Raw genomic sequence first — 19,051 nt, forward strand, 5'->3', positions numbered from 1 at the left:
ATCCGGGAAGAAAGGAGGCAGGAGGCCTCCTAACTACTCCTTGTCGTCGGCGACCTCCACGTAGTAGTAGGCCCCCTCGGTGTAGTAGTAGTCGTCATCGAAGGTGGCATTTGGCTCCTGGACTCTGTCATCTGGTTGCAGCATCCGGGAAGAAAGGAAGGAGGTGGAAAAGGGGGAGCAAAGCAACCGTGAGTACTCATCCAAAGTACTCGCAAGCAAGGATCTACACTACATATGCATCGGTATCAAAGAAATGGGTAGTATCTGTGGACTGAGCTGCAGAATGCCAGAAGAGAAGGGAAAGCCTAGCCTATCGAAGGCTAGCATCTTCAAGCGGCTCCAAGCATCTTGCAGCAATCAGAAGAATATAGAATAGCAGTTTATATTTAACAAACATGTTATAGAAACAACGCCCAGAGATCCTTCCCCGACTCCCTGCAGGAAAGCAACCTTGGAGCCACATATCCATTACATGCCTCAGCATTCAATATCCAGTTCTAGTTGTATCGATCAGGATACAACTCTGAGCATCCGTTACTGTGGACCCGGCTATTCGAATAGATAATACTTCCCTGCAGGGTGCACCAACTTACCCAACACGCTCGATCAACTCCGGTCGGACACACCATCAGGTCATGACCGCCCTTGGCCCAACACACCGCAGTCCTACCTAGGCTCATCAGAGAGGCCAACACACTGGTCTACATCCTAAGCGCGCAGGGGTCTCGGGCCCATCGCCCTTTACACTCCTGCACGTTGCGTACGTGGCCGGTGAGTAGACCTAGCTACCTCCTTAAAAAAGACAGGTGCTTACGTAGTCCAACCCGGCGCGCGCTGCTCAGTCGCTGATGTCTGTTGAGCTTTCGGCTCATACATACGAGCAGAGTGCCCATACTTATTCCCGTGTGGTGGTTAGTGCGAAAAAGGCCAGAGGCCTACTCAGATCAAATATCCAAACCGTTAGTGAATTAGGAGCGCGCGGTAACGAGCAGAGACTCACGATCGATGTGACCCCATCGCCCCGTCTCGTGGACTTGCGGCAAGGGATAAGAATGCCCGGCTACTCCACGTAGTTATCTCGTGGGCACCTTCCAGGTCAACCCGACTCCACATCACTCACAAATATGCTCGTGCGGGTACCCTCAGGGCCGACCCGTATTTATCCACTTTAATCAGTAACAATAGTAATGTAAAGGCAAACCGTGTGGCTACCACATTAGGAAGGAACCCGAGGCATCACCCTCATTGGATTCCCACCTGATGTAAACATCAAGGTGAACGTAAGAGGAAATCACCCTCGAGGTTCACACTTGAGGTGTTGCACGACAGCGTCGTTATCGGAAGTAGAAAAGGAGGAATCACCCTCGATGACCACGATCGGGTAACTACTCCACAGAGTTAGCATCAGAAGCTGGGGAGTGTTGTGCGTGTGGGGGCCTGGTCTTCAATCCCGTTGATCGGGTCTTCTAATAATCCAGCGGGGCAGTTGGGTCAACATGGGGTCTCTGATGGGTCTCTAACCAACCTATACTAAGTAGGTAAGGTATGAAAGCAGGTAACCAAAAACAGGCTATGCATCAGAGTAGGATCAAACAAAAGCAGTAGCAGTTCTAATGCAAGCATGAGAGGGAAAGAAATGGGCGATATCGGAATGAACATGGGGGGGTTGCTTGCCTGGTTGCTCTGCAACAAAGGCAGGGTCGTCAGTGGTGTCGTCGGTGACGTAGTCGGTTACAGGGGCATCATTGGTCTCGGGGTCTACCGGAAAGAAGTAACGAAGGGGGAACATAATAAATAACAGAGCAAATAGTTGCATCACTAAGCAAGACAAGACGATATGATGAGTTATGGGTGTTCTAGCACGGTACTACACGATGGAGATGGAGGGGGAAAACATCCGAGGATGATTTCCCGACGTTAAGTGGGCACACGGTTGAGCTTGGCCATGACAGCGAGGTTTCGGGCGAGTGCAAGGAGGAGAGGAATGGCGCTAGGGTTCGACCCAGAGTGAGGGGGGCTCTCTTATCCTCTCGGCGCACCGGCGGATGGCTGCCCCGTGGCCATCGGCGCCATGGACATGCGCCCAACGTCCATGGGGCTTTTGTGAATAGAGGAAGAAGGAGACCAGGAGGTGGGCTAGGCCGCATTGGCCAGCTGGGCCAAGTGCGCAGGCAAATGCACAGGTAAGTGCACAGTGCCATCTTTTTTTCTCTATTTTCTGCTTTTCTTTTATTTAATAAACAAAGAGGTGAATGTAATTGTTTGGGCATCCAAATAGCTTACGAAAATTATGGAATTTGGTCCATTAAATCCAGGACACTTTTAGATACTGCCTGAACAAGTTTGAGAGTTATTTGAAGCCATTTGGATTTTTCAAAAATAGAAAAGGCATTTATAGTGGTGATTTGGCATTGTTTAAAATGCTTATGCCCACTTTGACTTGATGGTGATGTTGGTTTCCTTAACAACAAACTGTTTTGGAAGATTTGCTGAATTATGACATTTTTCCAGCAACTTTTGAGCAACTTCAAATTGCACTTAGAATTTGAATTGATTTCAAAGGGGAATTTGAATTGAACTGCTTAACCACTATGGTCAAGCATTACAAAGGATGATGAGTTGGCATGATTAAGAGGTGATCAGTGTAGTTGATACATGGTGGTGTTACAAATCTCCTCCACTATAAGAAATCTCGTCCCGAGATTTAAGAGGTGGAGTAAGGAGGGAAGAGTTGGTTATGAAGTTCTAACAAATCTTCTTTTTTTGTGTTGCTCTCATCGAAGAGGTTGATTCGTAATGTTGATGTCTTCAATTCGCTGCATCAGGACATCATGATGAAGTCCTCATCCTTTCTTCAGAAACTCCATCGTACTTACGAATAGGGTATAAGGGGAAAACTATAAGGACGGATGTCTGAAAGGACTGGCATCCGGTAATTATCTCAAGGATGGAGATTTTAGAAGTACTAGGAAACAATTCGAGAGTGCTATAAGGAGGTTCAACAAGTTTCAACCAGGTAGGCATCAAGTTGATGCCTATAACATGCGATGTAGGGGTTCAGAGCAATGAGGAATAATGTTGCCTCTGATACCGGAATGAATCATGGTGAGGAATTAGCTCGTGATTTACATACGAAGCCAAGTGCAAAGAATATTTCGGAATCAAGGTTGTACAGGAGAGTCAAGTTTCGATCCTGTGGAACTGTGGGTTATGGGCCCACCTTGTGTGTTCAGAGTAGGAAGAGCGGCGACATCTTACACCGATATGATAGCAAGGCATGTCATAGGATAGCCTGTTGTAGGATCGAAAGTATATCTAGAGGTGAGGTTATTAGACTACTTGACCAAATAAAAACCTAACCTTTTCCCAATTTTAATTCTTGGCAGATTTTAGTAATTTATCACAAGTCAAGCAATCACAATACAATTCAAACAAGCAGGCAAAGAATATATGAGTAGCGGAAAGTAAAGCATGCAACTTGCAAGAAAGTAAATGAGAGGAGTTTGGAGGGAGAAAACACAATGTTGATACGGAGATTTTTGGCGTGGTTCTGATAGGTGGTACTATCGTACATCCACGTTGATGGAGACTTCAACCCACGAAGGGTAACGGCTGCGAGAGTCCACGGAGGGCTCCACCCATGAAGGGTCCATGAGGAAGCAACCTTGTCTATCCCACCATGGCCATCGCCCACGAAGGACTTGCCTCACTTGGGTGGATCTTCACGAAGTAGGCGATCTCTTGCCCTTACAAAATCTTTGGTTCAACTCCACAATCTTGACGGAGGCTCCCAAGTGACACCTAACCAATCTAGGAGACACCACTCTCCAAAAGGTAATAGATGGTGTGTTGATGATGAACTCCTTACTCTTGTGCTTCAAATGATAGTCTCCCCAACACTCAACCCTCTCTCACAGATTTGGCTATGGTGGAAAGATGATTTGAGTGGAAAGCAACTTGGGGAAGGCTAGAGATCAAAATTCTTGTGGTTAGAATGGAATGTCTTGGTCTCAACACATGAGTAGGTGGTTCTCTCTCAAAAAATGAATGGTGGAGGTGTAGGCATGTTCTGATGGCTCTCTCCATGAATGAAGAATGGGTGGAGGGGTATATATAGCCTCCACACAAAATCTAACTGTTACACACAGATTCCCAAACTCGGTGAGACCGAATGGTAAAACTCGGTCAGACTGATTCAGGTCAAAATATGAACATTAGTATTTTCGATGGGACCAATACGACCAACTCGGTGGGACTGATGCGCTAGGGTTAGGGCATAACGTAATCTCGGTGTGACCGATCACATGAACTCGGTGGGACCGGTTTCAGTAATAGGAACATAGAGAGTTGGTCAGGCAAACTCGGTGGGACCGATTCGCTCATTTTGGTGGGACCGAAACGCTACGAAAAGAAAACAGGGAGTTTGCATTGCGAACTCGGTGGGACCGATTCGCTCATTTTGGTGGGACTGAAATGTTACGAAAAGGAAACAATGAGTTTGCAATCCCATCTCGGTGAGACCGAGTGTCGGGTAGGGGGTCCCGAACTGTGCGTCTAGGTGGATGGTAACAGGAGACAAGGGACACGATGTTTTACCCAGGTTCGGGCCCTCTTGATGGAGGTAAAACCCTATGTCCTGCTTGATTAATATTGATGATGTGTGTTACAAGAGTGGATCTACCACGAGATCAAGGAGGCTAAACCCTAGAAGCTAGCCTATGGTATGATTGTTGTTCGTCCTATGGACTAAAGCCATCCGGTTTATATAGACACCGGAGAGGGCTAGGGTTACACAGAGTCGGTTACAATGGTAGGAGATCTACATATCCGTATCGCCAAGCTTGCCTTCCACGCCAAGGAAAGTCCCATCCGGACATGGGACGAAGTCTTCAATCTTGTATCTTCATAGTCTTGGAGTCCGGCCGATCATGATAGTTCGGCTATCCGGACACCCCCTAGTCCGAAACTCCCTCAGTAGCCCCTGAACCAGGCTTCAATGATGATGAGTCCGACGCGCATGTTGTCTTCGACATTGCAAGGCGGGTTCTTCCTCCGAATAATTTATAGAAGATTGTGAACACCAGGATAGTGTCCGGCTCTGCAAAAATAAATTCCACGTACCACCGTAGAGAGAATAATATTACACAAGTTCAATCTGCTGACGTATTCTATGGCATGACGTCAGACCACTACCAAGCCTTTACTCGAATTGTTTTTGTTGTTCCACCTCAGCGCGTTTTAGCGAAGCGGTTTCGTTGGCACGTCTTGTCGAAGCAGAGATCGTGTTCCCCTTATTCCGGGATTCCCATCAATACGGATGTGGGTAACCCAACCGCGCCATTGATTGTGGCGCTTGGGAGACAAGCGAGTTTTACCAGGCCGGTGGGGACACATGTTTTTGTCCACCCATATAAGGGGATAAAGATCCAACCCTTTTACCCGTGCCTTCTTCCTCCTTGGCTTATCCATCTCTGCGAACTCGAGCTCCAGCGCCCAAGTCCGCACTTCTCACCTCAACCTTCTCCAACTATGTCCGGAGCGGGAGGCAAGTGGATGGCCTCCTCCGTTACGGAGGAGCAGATCCAGAAGCTGCACAATGCCAAATATTTGTCCAGCAACATCGCACACCGGCTCCCCGACGAGGGAGACCTCATACCCACCCCCAGGCCCCATGAGAGGGTAGTATTTCTTCCCCATTTCCTCCGCGGACCGGGCTTCCTACTTCACCCCTTTGTCCGGGGGCTCATGTTCTACTACGGCCTGGATTTCCATGATCTGGCCCCAAATTTCATCCTCAACATCTCGGCGTTTGTCGTCGTGTGCGAGGCCTTCCTCTGCATCCAGCCCCACTTCAGCTTGTGGCTCAAGACCTTCAGTGTCAAGCCGAAGGTTGTGAAGGGCAGCCAAGCGGAGTGCGGAGGCGCCATGGTGGGCAGGATGTCCCACGTTACGTGGCTGGAGGGCACTTTCGTAGAAACCATTAAGGGGTGGCAATCGGGGTGGTTCTACATCACCGAGCCGTGTGACCCTGATTGGGCAGCGGCCCCCGAATTCAGATCTGGCATCCCTACACGGCTCACCTCCTGGAAAGAGAGTGGCCGGATCTGGGGTGATTCGGAGGAGCTGACCGGACTCCAAGCCTGTATCCAAAAGCTGGTGGACAAGAAGCTCAAGCTTGTCAACGTAGTCCAGGTCATGCTCATCCGCCGGATTCTCCCGTGCCAACAACGGGGTTTCAACATGTGGGAGTTCGATCCGGTGCAGCACCAGACTCTGAGCGGGCTCTTCGACACTACGTACGAAGATGTCTGGAAGGTGCTGTTCAAGGGCGCCGAGGCTCCCGCATCCGCTACCGAAGACCGCGGATTCCGCTCGCAGCGTCTGGCTGACGAGGTAAGTGATTTTGTCCTTTACGGAATGCTCGTTTTTCATAGTTTGACTCTATGCGGGATCTAAACTCCCTTTACCTTTGACAGGACTGGCTGGCGAAGGCCGAACGGACTATCTGTCCGGCCCCATTGCCAGAGGACCCAGGGGACGCCCGCCTGACGGGGCTGCTGGCTCCGGCACCCCACGTGGTGCCGGAGAAGAAGGCCAAGAAGAAGGCCACGGGTACTCGAAAGAGTTCCGTTTTCAGGTGCTATCGGATGATGAATCCGAGGCTGACTCCTCCCACCAAGGCGAGGAGGAGAAGAAGAAAGCCTCTCCCCCAGCGGGGGGAGGGAAGAAAAGGAAGGCCTCCCCAACAAGGGAGGCCGAAGGGTCCAAGAAGGGGAAAACTCTTCCCTCGGACTGCTCTGCCAACGCCAGTGACGACGACGAGGACTGGCCTCCAAGGGCCAAGCCGCCGGCGAGATCATAAGTATCCGGACTCCCGAATAACTTCATGATTTTTCTTTTTCGCCACATAATGTCTTTCTAATGCCGCATACAACCCTACAGTCCGCCCAAGGATGATCTTCCCGCTTCGTCGAGCGGGTCCTTAGGTGCGTCGGATATGGATTCTCTTCCGACTACCTCCACCCCCCGTGATGCGGACGATGCCGAGGTGGGATCCCGAGAAGGGACCCACCAGGAGGAGGAGGCTCCGGAGGTGTCGCAGGACAGCCTCCCGGACTTTGCACCGGACTCGGCCCCGGAACCCATAGTGGCTCCGGAGTCCGGCGGGCGACCCCTTCGTAAGAAGGGCAAGACCGTGACGCCGGCAACCTCCGTCCAACCGGAGGCGCCGAACAACTTGCTGGAGGCGCTCAATGGCGCCTCCATTGAAGAGGAACACCGCACTATTATGAGTGCGGTGATTCAGAAGGTTCAGCTCGCCAAGAGCAAGCTGACCGAAGCCTGCAGCAGCCTTCTAACAGGCTTTGAGGTAAGAATTTTGATATATGTAAAATAGTACGCATAGACAGTAGCCCCTGATGCTCGGTTCGGTGTTCGGAAAGAAAAGCCGGACTGAGGATCTTAAGAAGATATACGCAAGAGTCATAAAAAATATGTCAATATGGGATTGCAGGCTGCGCTGCTGACCTCTGCCGCACTGACTGCGGAGGTCAATACTTTGAAGGAAAGCCTCGAGTGGTCCGAGAACAAGCTCGGCTGTGCCAAGAAGCAGCTCGAGGACAAGGAAGGTGAGTAACACCTTATTAAAATTGTACCTTACAGAAAAGGATTTTGGTTGCAAAAAGAATGACAAGGATAACGTGGGTATTGCAGGGGTCACTAACGAGGTGGCGACCCTGAAAGAGGCGGTGGCCGCGGCCGAACGCAATGCGGCCGCGGAGCACACCGAGCGAGAGAAGCAGGAGGCGCGGGTGGCGGAGGTACAGCAAGAGCTCCAGGATCTCGTGAAAAAACATGAGAGCCTGGAGCGTGACTCGAAGACTCGAGAGTCTGAGCTTGCAACGGCTCTTGAGAGTGCCAAAGCCGCTAAGGCCGAAGCCTATAAGGCCCTCCAAGAAATCGAGGAATTGAAGAAAATAGCGGCGGGTAAGGCATTTTTCATGCAAAGTAAGCATGTGAGTGTTAATTACCTGTTGCTTACCCGAATTCGGAGCTCTCCAGGAGCGTTCGCAGATCTTCCTTGCAGCGTGTCCGATGCTGCCGCATTCTACCGGGCCGAGGAGGGGAGCTCGACGGAGAAGGTCTTCTGGTCTGAGTATGCTGAGGCCGGACATCCGGTGCCCCTTAGCGACCAGCTGAAGCAGCTGGTCGAACTCCACAAGGCGGCCGAACAGGCCACGAAGGGCCTCATAGTTCGGCTGTGGCCTAAGGAGGCCATGCCTGGGAGCTACTTCGGCCTGGTGCGGCGGCTGGTGGATGCGTGCCCGTGGGTTGAAGTCATCAAGCACTCCGCCTGTATTGAAGGTGCCCGTCGGGCCCTTGCCCGCGCAAAGGTGCACTGGGGCAAGATGGATGCCCAGAAGCTCGTGACAGACCCGCCACCAGAGGGCAAGGAGCATCGCACGCCCGAGATGTATTATAAGAGTGTGCTGAAGGGCGCCCGCACTATTGCGGGTGAGTGCTCCAAAGATGTAATATTTGAGTAGACTCGCATTTTGTTATCCTGTGCGCTGAAAACTTAGTTCATTTGTGCTAAGCAACACATTTTAATTTAAAATATTACCTTCTGTGCGGCTGTTTATCAAATCTGAGAGATGGCAAGTCGTCGGCTTCAGCCCCCATGCCAGGAGTGCTGGGGTGTTCGGGATAAATTTGAGCACTCTTGTTCCCATATTTGGGTCCATCTAGGGAGGCGCTCAACACGACGAACAAGGCAACCGGACTTATAATGCTTGAACACTCTCACTTAGCCATAGAATTCTATAATTTTAAATTTCGGCGAAGCCCCTAGTCTTCGGAAGGCCGAATTTGGGGCGCTATCCATGCCTGGGCCGGACAGAATCCGGCTCCTCGCTCTAAGCGGCATAAGTCTTTAAGGACTCACAAAAACCTCTCGAACAGCGACCGACTCTCGCCTCATCATGACGGTCAGTTTTAGCTTTCTCCACTGAGGCGTTAACCCAGCTCAACTGGGGCGCAATCGCAGTGGTTCTCTCAGTGCTACCTTAGCCGATAAAACGGAACGTAAGGTACCAAAACATGGGAGCCGGGCAAACCCAACTATTGACCCAAGACATGATTCGGAGCCGATGCATATAATGCTATAAGTTCGGAGTGCCGCACTTGTGAAAGTGTTCGGACTTGTCACACCATGATGCGGGAAACATAAGCCCCTGGTGTATTTAGCTATACCAAAACGTACGGATGCGACATGTCACAAATGAACATACGTATAAAAGAGAAATGCAATTGGAAGCAAAAATGTGCTGCATTACTTATTCAAGAAAGACTGCTATAAGTGCAGAACGATACAAATGGTGCGATAAGCAAGGGATGGGACTGTTAAACATGTCCCCCTCCAGGGGTAGGCTGCGAAATGGTGTATAAAACAGATTTAATGCTCGTAATGGAGACCACCTGGATATTCGTTGTAGCCTTTATCCTTCCCTGGCTGTTGCATCATGAGTTCGGCAGGTCTGCTGCCGGACAGGGCCTCTGATGAACGGAGTCATGTGGGTAAAAAAGGAAAAATAAAAGAAAAAAGAATGACACACTTGAGAGCCCCTGGTGTGGTTGAGCTGCAGTCTGGGCCTATCGTGGTCGCGCCCCTCTCCCCATGCCCATGGTATCTTCAGAGCGTGATGGTGTACGCGAAGGACCTGTCTTGACGTTTTACAGGGGTTGGGGTTGGGGCCGCACTGCTACGCGTGCTCGAAATGTGCCAGGCGGTCTTGTTGTATGTTACTCCGGGCGCGCTTAGCTGTGTCCGGCCGCTTAACGGCCGGACTCGAGAATTGCCTTAAGAGACTGCATTGTACTTCTGTCGCGAGAGCCGCTGTATGTTCCTCCGTGCGGAGAGAACGTTCAGTGTTTCCGTTGACCGTGATGACTCCTCGAGGGCCTGGCATCTTGAGCTTGAGGTATGCGTAGTGCGGCACCGCGTTGAACTTTGCAAACGCGGTACATCTGAGCAGGGCATGATAGCCGCTGCGGAACGGAACTATGTCAAAGATTAACTCCTCGCTTCGGAAGTTATCCGGGGATCCGAAGACCACTTCCAGTGTAATTGAGCATGTACAATTGGCTTCTACACCTGGTATGACGCCTTTAAAGGTCGTCTTGGTAGGTTTAATCCTTGAGGGGTCTATGCCCATTTTGCGCACTGTATCCTGATAAAGCAGGTTCAGGCTGCTGCCGCCGTCCATCAGGACTCTGGTGAGGTGAAATCCATCGACGATTGGGTCTAAGACCAATGCGGCGAATCCGCCGTGGCGGATGCTGGTGGGGTGGTCCCTTCGGTCAAAAGTGATCGGGCAGGAGGACCATGGATTGAACTTTGGGGCAACTGGCTCCATCGCGTATACATCCCTGAGTGCACGCTTCCGCTCCCTTTTGGGTATGTGCATTGCATATATCATGTTCACCGTCCGCACCTGTGGGGGGAAACCCTTCTGTCCTCTATTGTTCGGCGTTTGGGTCTCCTCCTCGTCATCGCTGTGCAGCCCCTTGTCATTGTTTTCGGCAATTAACTTGCCTGCCTGCTTGAATACCCAACAGTCCCTGTTGGTGTGGTTAGCTGGCTTTTCGGGGGTGCCGTGTATCTGGCACAAGCGGTCGAGTATTCGGTCCAAATTGGACGGACCCGGAGTAGTTCTTTTGAATGGCTTTTTCCGCTGACCGGGTTTAGAGCCTCTGAATCCGGCATTGACTGACGTATCCTCACTATTGTCGCCGTTAATGCGGCGTTTGTTTTTGTTACGACGCGACCTGCCATTATGGTCCTTGATATCCGGACTGCCAGAATTTTTGCTGAGGTTGTTACTGCATGCTAGCCAGCTGTCCTCACCTGCGCAGAAGCGGGTCATGAGTGATGTGAGGGCTGCCATGGATTTTGGCTTTTCCTGTCCCAGGTGCCGGGCAAGCCACTCGTCGCGGATATTATGCTTGAAGGCCGCGAGGGCCTCCGCATCCGGACAGTCGATGATTTGGTTTTTCTTGGTTAAGAACCGTGTCCAAAATTGTCTGGCCAATTCGTCTGGCTGCTGAATTATGTGGCTTAGGTCATCAGCGTCTGGTGGTCGCACATACGTGCCTTGGAAGTTATCGAGGAATGCGGCTTCCAGGTCTTCCCAACTCCCAATTGACTCTGCTGGCAAGCTGTTAAGCCAATGTCGGGCTGGTCCTTTAAGCTTGAGTGGGAGATATTTGATGGCGTGAAGATCATCACCGCGGGCCATGTGGATGTGAAGGAGATAGTCTTCGATCCAAACCGCGGGGTCTGTTGTGCCATCATAAGATTCAATATTGACGGGTTTAAACCCTTCGAGGATTTGATGATCCATTACTTCATCTGTGAAGCATAGTGGGTGTGCGGCGCCTCTGTACTGGGCGATATCACGACGGGGCTCAAGAGAGCTTTGTCTATTTTGTTCGGCCCGGCCGGACTTACTGTGTCCGGCGCGATGGTTGTTGTCACGTATCGTGGGGCGCCCACGCGATCCATAGATCGATCTTGATTGTCTTGCCCTATCCTCCAATATATCTCGCAAGTCCGGAGCGTTCCCCTGTGGCCTTGTGTTTTTCGAGCGATGCTGGGGTACGGGTCTAGTGAAGGGCCTAGAGGCCTCTCTGTCGCGACCATGGGGTGGTCGGTCAGCCGTATTGTCTCCTGGTGATGCGGGTTCATATGCCTCCTCCTCTAATCGGGGGAGCAACTTGCGTTTAGGGTAGCTTTTGGAGGGGCGTTCGAGCTCATGCTCTTCGGCCGCGAGGACTTCAGTCCATCTGTCGGCTAGCAGATCTTGATCAGCTCTAAGTTGTTGCTGCTTTTTCTTGAGGCTGTTCGCTGTGGCCATAAGCCTGCGTTTAAAACGCTCTTGTTCGACGGGATCCTCAGGCACAACGAATTCATCATCGTCGAGGCTTGCCTTGTCTCCGGAGGGAGGCATATTATCCTCTACCTCTTCTTCTGCCGCTCTCTCATGAGGGCTGGCGTCTCCATCCTCCTGCGCTGGATCTTGCTGGAGTGGGTTGTCTTCGGCACTGTCCGGTGTATTATTATCTCCGGTGCCGGAATCTTCATTCTTGCTATGGCGGGATTTAGAGCGGTGCCGCTGACGCCGACGCTTGGGCTATGTCCTGCTTGATTAATATTGATGATGTGTGTTACAAGATTGGATCTACCACGAGATCAAGGAGGCTAAACCCTAGAAGCTAGCCTATGGTATGATTGTTGTTCGTCCTATGGACTAAAGCCATCCGGTTTATATAGACACCGGAGAGGGCTAGGGTTACACAGAGTCGGTTACAATGGTAGGAGATCTACATATCCGTATCGCCAAGCTTGCCTTCCACGCCAAGGAAAGTCCCACCCGGACACGGGACGGAGTCTTCAATCTTGTATCTTCATAGTCTTGGAGTCCGGCCGATCATGATAGTTCGGCTATCCGGACACCCCCTAGTCCGGAACTCCCTCACCGAGATCCCTATCGGTGAAACCGACTGATTAGGGTTTGTGGCAGTGGCTATGTCAAGTAAACTCGGTGGCGCCGGATATATCAAATCTGTGGGGCCGAGTTTGACTTTTAGGTTTAGGACATATGTGGAAATGGGAAAGTGGCTGAGGTTTTTGGAGCATACCACTAAGCATTTTGAGCAAGTAAGCCATTAAGCAACACCTCAACCCCTTTTAATAGTATTGGCTTTCCTACGGACTCAATGTGATCTTGGATCATTAAAAATAAAATGTAGAGTCTTGAGCTTGTTGCCAATAAGTGTCCTTAGCATTTTGAGGGGTCCACATCTCTAGTCCATGCCATGCCAATCATTGAACTTTCTGAAATGATCATCTTGAAAGAGCATTAGTTCAATGAGCTATATGTTGTTAAGAATTACCAAAACCACCCAGGGATTAGTTGCACTTTCAATCTCCCCCTTTTTGGTTTATGACAACATATAGATCAAAGCTTCAGCAAATGATAATAAGAATGAAAAACATCGTCGCTTTGAGAAGTATGTGATAAGCAAGAGCTCCCCTGATGACACACAAGTGTATGGGGTCAATTGCAAATCTTTTTGATAAGTAAGAGTGTTGAACCCAACGAGGAGCAGAAGGAAATGACAAGTGGTTTTCAGCAAGGTAATGTGTGCAAGTGCTAAAATTGTAAGTAGCGGAGTAATTTGGTAGCAAGATAATTTATAACGAGCAAGTAACAATAGTAGTAACAAAAGTGCAGCAAGGTAGCCCAATCCTTTTGAGACAAAGGACAGGACAAAACGGTTTCTTATAATAAGCAAAGTGTTCTTGAGGGTACACGAGAATTTCATCTAGTCACTTTCATCATGTTGGCTTAATTCGTGTTCGGTACTTTGATAATTTGATATGTGGGTGGACTGATGCTTAGGTGCTATTCTTACTTGAACAAACCTCCTACTTATGATTAACCCTCTCGCAAGCATCCGCAACTATGATAAAAGTATTAAGAATAAATTCTAACCATAGCATTAAACTTTTGGATCCAATCGGTACCTTACGGAATAGCGCATAAACTGGGGTTTAGGCTTCTGTCACTCTCGCAATCCACCATCTAATAACTACTCCACAGTGCATTCCCTTAGGCCCAAATATGGTGAAGTGTCATGTAGTCGACGTTCACATGACACCACTAAGAGAATGGCAACATACATACCATCAAAATATCGAACACGTATCAAGTTTACATGATTACTTGCAACATGATTTCTTCCGTGACCTCAAGAACGGAAGTAACTACTCACAAATGATAAAGATGCTCAAGATCAGAGGGGTATTAAATAGCATAATGGATTTGAACATATAATCTTCCACCAAATAAACCATATAGTAATCAACTACAAGATGTAATCAACACTACTAGTCCCCCACGGGCACCAATCTATAGTTTTGATACAAAGATTGAACGCAAGAGATGAACTAGGGTTTGAGAGGATTTAGTGTTGTGAATATGTTGATGAAGATAGCCCTCCCCAAGATGGGAGAGTTGTTGGTGATGATGATGACGATGATTTCCCCCTCCGGGAGGGAAGTTCCCCCCGGCAGAATCGCTCCACCAGAGAGCAAAAGTGCTCCTGCCCAAGTTCCGCCTTGAGACGGCAGCGCTCCGTCCCGAAAGTCTCCCCCTTTATGTTTCTAGGTCAAAATGACTTATATACCAGAAGATGGGCACCGGAGGTGGGCCAAGGAGGGCACAACCCACCAGGGCGCGCCTGGGCTCCCTGGCGCGCCCAGGTGGGTTGTGCCCACCTGGTGGGCTCCCTCTAGTAGTTATTTGCTCCAATATTTCTTAAATATTCCATAAAAATTGTCTGTGAAGGTTCAACTTGTTTGGAGTTGTGCAGAATAGGTAGCCTGACATAGCTTTTTCAGGTCCAGATTTCCAGCTGCCAGAATTCTCCCTCTTGGTGTGTACCTTGCAAATTATGAGAGAAAAGGCATTAGAATTACTCCAAAAAGCATTATTATGGATAAAAACATTATGAATAAAAATAAGAAAACATGATGCAAAATGGATGTATCAACTCCCCCAAGCTTAGAACTCCCTTGTCCTCAAGCGGAAACCAAAATCGAAAAACATGTCCATATGCTTTGAGAGAGAGGTGTCGATAAAAACAAAAATACAGACATAGAAGCATCATGTTGATTATTATAACAACAACAAAATTGAACATAGGACTTCTATCATTGAACTTGCATCATATACTTCCCATTAATAAGTAACAATTCATCACATAATCGAAGTATAAAGCAAAAACTCTATTAAAAACCAACAAACTATGTTCTCAGTCAACTTTGCAACTACAATTCATCATCTTTTCAGGAAGAGTCACGTGTCGGAGCCTTTTAGCAAGTCCACATACTCAACCATCATATAGTCTTCTATGATTGCTAACACTCACCTCGTACCCATGAGCAAAACATTTCAACCGGACACCTAGAAAGATAGGGGCTCATAGTTTCACCTCCCAACATACTCACATCAAGGGTGATGTCAACAATAATAACTCATGCTATCTATATTAAACTGAACATATGTGCCTAGATCTTTCCTCACCACATGATGCTTGCCAAAAGAGAAAATAAAAAGGAATAGAAGGAAAACTGAACATATGTGCATAAAAGTAAAAGATAGACCCTTTGCAGAGGGAAGCAGAGGTTGCCATGCACTTATTTGTTTGCATTCTCAATCCCTTAGTGCAAGAGAACGTCACATTGTAGTGCCCCTTAAGATGACAACCTTTATTATGTAGTATGTCGCTTTTATTCTTTGTCATCCAAGTTCGTACAACGCTCAATTTTCTCTTACACTAAATGACCTCACATATTTAGAAGCAATTTTTATTACCTTTTTGCATCGATGACAACTTACTTGAGGGATCTTGCTCAATCCATAGGTAGGTATGGTGGACACTCGAAAAAGATTTGGATTTAAGGGTTTTGGATGCACAAGTAGTATCTCTACTTGGTGCAGAATTTTTGGCTTGCAAAGATAGGGGGCAAGCATCACATGTTAAAGGATCTATGACAATATGACTTCTATGTGAATATAAATATACATAAATCATTAAGTTGTCTTTCTTGTCCAACGTCAACAATTTTGGCATATAATATTTTGATGAGGGCTCACAATCACAAAAGATTTCTAGGATAGTATATTTATATGTGAATCTTCTCTTACCTTATTAATTCTTTCATGAGTTGCATCATTGACTAATGCTTTGTTTGTCAATCTCTAATAAAATTTCCTACTTATACTTTTCCTTATGTGGTGCTATCACCTACCATAGGATTAGTGTATGATCTTATTAATTTATTTCCTTTCTTTTATTTATTTATTTTTTCTTCCTTTCTTATTTCTTTTCTTTATTTGCAACATGAAAGTAAAGAAAGCAAAATGCAGACTAACTTTATTGTATAACTTGCACACGATTACGAGGATAGATCACTAAGCAGACTCTCAAATAAGAAATGATCAAACTAACTTTATTTCATCTAAAGCAATAAGATCGAACTAAGATAAGTAAAAGCAAAAAGATAGTGGGATGATATGATACCGGGGCACCTCCCCCAAGCTTGGTGGAAGCCAAGGGGAGTGCCCATACCCGATACTCAGTTCTCCTTTGGTGGTGAAGATGCTTCTTCCTCCTCCTCGACCAGCAGTGCTTGTGCTGTCACCAGGGATGGATTTACGGTAGCTTCCTTGCCCTTGCCTCTCTTGACAGTGTCCGTAAGCTCCTCCCTCTTCGTCTCAATCTTCATCAGCCAAGCATCTTCTTCCATGTTGTTGGAGGAGCAGGAAGACGTGATGCCTGGCTTGATAAATCTGACCAGGAACAACAAGAAAAGAGAACATGGGATTTCTTCGTGATATGGTGGTTAACAGGTTCGGGAAGTATATATAATTTTTTTATCTTGCAGGTCAAGTATACATAAGAAAAACAGAGTTCGAAAGGTGCGCCAGGTGGGTACAACCCACCTGGGCGCGCCCTGGTGTCTTATGCCCATGAGGGGATGTTTCCTGGGAGTTTCTTTATTTCCAAAATTCTAAAATATTCCAAAACTAACAAAAAATATTTTGCGGATTTTTCGGAGACTGTTTACTTACAGTATCACGTACCTCCTTATTTTGACGATTTTGGGGTGTTCCGGAAGGACTCTTTTATGTGTTCTTCCGGTGTCAAAGTTTGGATAATATTACTTTCAACATTGATAGGCGTACCTGAGATATAATGCTTTATTCGTTGCCCATTGACAACCTTCGGGTTAGTGCCTTTGAAATTATTTATTTCGATGGCTCCAGACTGGTAAACCTCCTTGATGACATATGGGCCTTCCCATTTAGAGAGGAGATTTCGTGCAAAAAATCTAAAACGAGAGTTGTACAAAAGAACATATTCTCCGACTTTGAACTCACGCTTTTGGATTCTTTTGCCATGCCATCTTTTAACTTTCTCTTTGAATAATTTTGCATTTTCATAAGCTTGGGTTCTCCATTCATATAAAGAGCTAATATCAAATAACCTCTTTTCACCGGCAAGTTCGAAATCATAGTTGAGTTCTTTAACTGCCTAGTATGCTTTATGTTCTAACTCAAGAGGCAAATGCCACGCTTTTCCATAAACCATTTTGTAAGGAGACATACCCATAGGATTTTTATATGCTGTTCTATAAGCCCAAAGTGCATCATCTAATTTCTTAGACCAATTCTTCCTGGACCTATTGATAGTCTTTTGCAAAATCAATTTTATTTCCCTATTGCTAAGCTCAACTTGACCACTAGACTGAGATGATAAGGTGATGAAATTCTATGGTTAACATCATACTTGTCAAGCATTTTATGAAAAGCACCATGAATAAAGCGTGAAGCACCATCAGTCATTAAATATCTAGGGACTCCAAACCTTGGGAAAATTACTTCCTTAAGCATTTTAATAGAGGTGTTGTGATCAGCACTACTAGTTGGAATAGCTTCTACCCATTTAGTAGCATAATCAACAGCAACCAAAATATGTGTATACCCATTAGAGGAAGGAAAAGGTCCCATGTAATCAAATCCCCAAACATCAAATGGTTCAACAACAAGTGAATATAATTCATAGGCATTTCTTGACGCTTACCAATATTACCTATTCTTTAGCATTCATCACAAGATGAGACAAACTTACAGGCATCCTTGAAGAGAGTAGGCCAATAGAATCTAGATTGCAATACCTTGTGAGCAGTTCTATCTCCAGCATGATGCCCTCCATAAGCCTCGGAGTGACATTTCCGTAGGATTTGTCCCTGTTCATGCTCAGGTACACAACGTCTAATAATACCATCTACTTCTTCTTTATAAAGATGTAGGTCATCCCAAAAGTAATGTCTTAAATCATACAAGATTTTTTTTCTTTTATTGGTATGTAAAGCTAGGAGGTAAATATTTAGCAACAATGTAATTAGCATAATTAGCATACCAAGGAGTACTATTAGCAACATTTATTGCAGCTAACTGCTCATCAGAAAAACTATCATCAATAGGTAGTGGGTCATCAAGCACATTTTCAAGCCTAGACAAGTTATCTGCTACGGGGTTCTCAGCTCCTTTTCTATCAATAATATGTAAATCAAATTCTTGTAACAACATAACCCAATGAATAAGTCTAGGTTTAGCATCTTTCTTTTCCATAAGATATTTAATAGCAACATGGTCTGTGTGAATAGTTACTTTGGAATCAACAATATAAGGTCTAAATTTATCACAAGAAAACACCACCGCTAAAAATTCTTTTTCAGTAGTAGCATAATTTCTTTGAGCACTGTCTAGAGTTTTACTAGCATAATGAATAACATTCAATTTCTTATCAACTCTTTGTCCTAGAACAACACCAACACCATAATCACTAGCATCTCACATAATTTCAAAAGGCAAGTTCCAACCAGGTGGTTGAACAATAGGTGCAAAAATTAAGGCTTTCTTGAGTGTTTCAAAGGCTTCTAAACAATCATCATCAAAAACAAAAGGAACGCCCTTTTGCAAAAGACTAGTGAGAGGCCTAGAAATTTTAGAGAAGTCTTTAATAAATCTCCTATAGAAACCAGCATGACCTAGGAAACTATGAATACCTTTGATGTCCTTAGGACATGGCATTTTCTCAATTGCATCAACCTTAGCTTGGTCCACTTCAATACCTCTTTCAGAAATTTTATGACCCAAGACAATGCCATCATTAACCATAAAGCGACACTTCTCCCAATTCAAGACAAGATTTGTTTGTTCACATCTCTACAAAACTCGCTCAAGATTGCTTAAGCAAACATCAAAGGACTTCCCATAAACAGAAAAGTCATCCATGAAAACCTCAACAATATTTTCACAAAAATCAGAGAATATAGCAGTCGTACATCTTTGGAAGGTAGCAGGTGCATTACATAAACCGAAAGGCATACGTCTATAAGCAAATGTTCCAAAAGGAC

Source organism: Triticum aestivum, chromosome 5B (assembly GCF_018294505.1).
Source record: "Triticum aestivum cultivar Chinese Spring chromosome 5B, IWGSC CS RefSeq v2.1, whole genome shotgun sequence".
NCBI classification, from domain to species: domain Eukaryota; kingdom Viridiplantae; phylum Streptophyta; class Magnoliopsida; order Poales; family Poaceae; genus Triticum; species Triticum aestivum.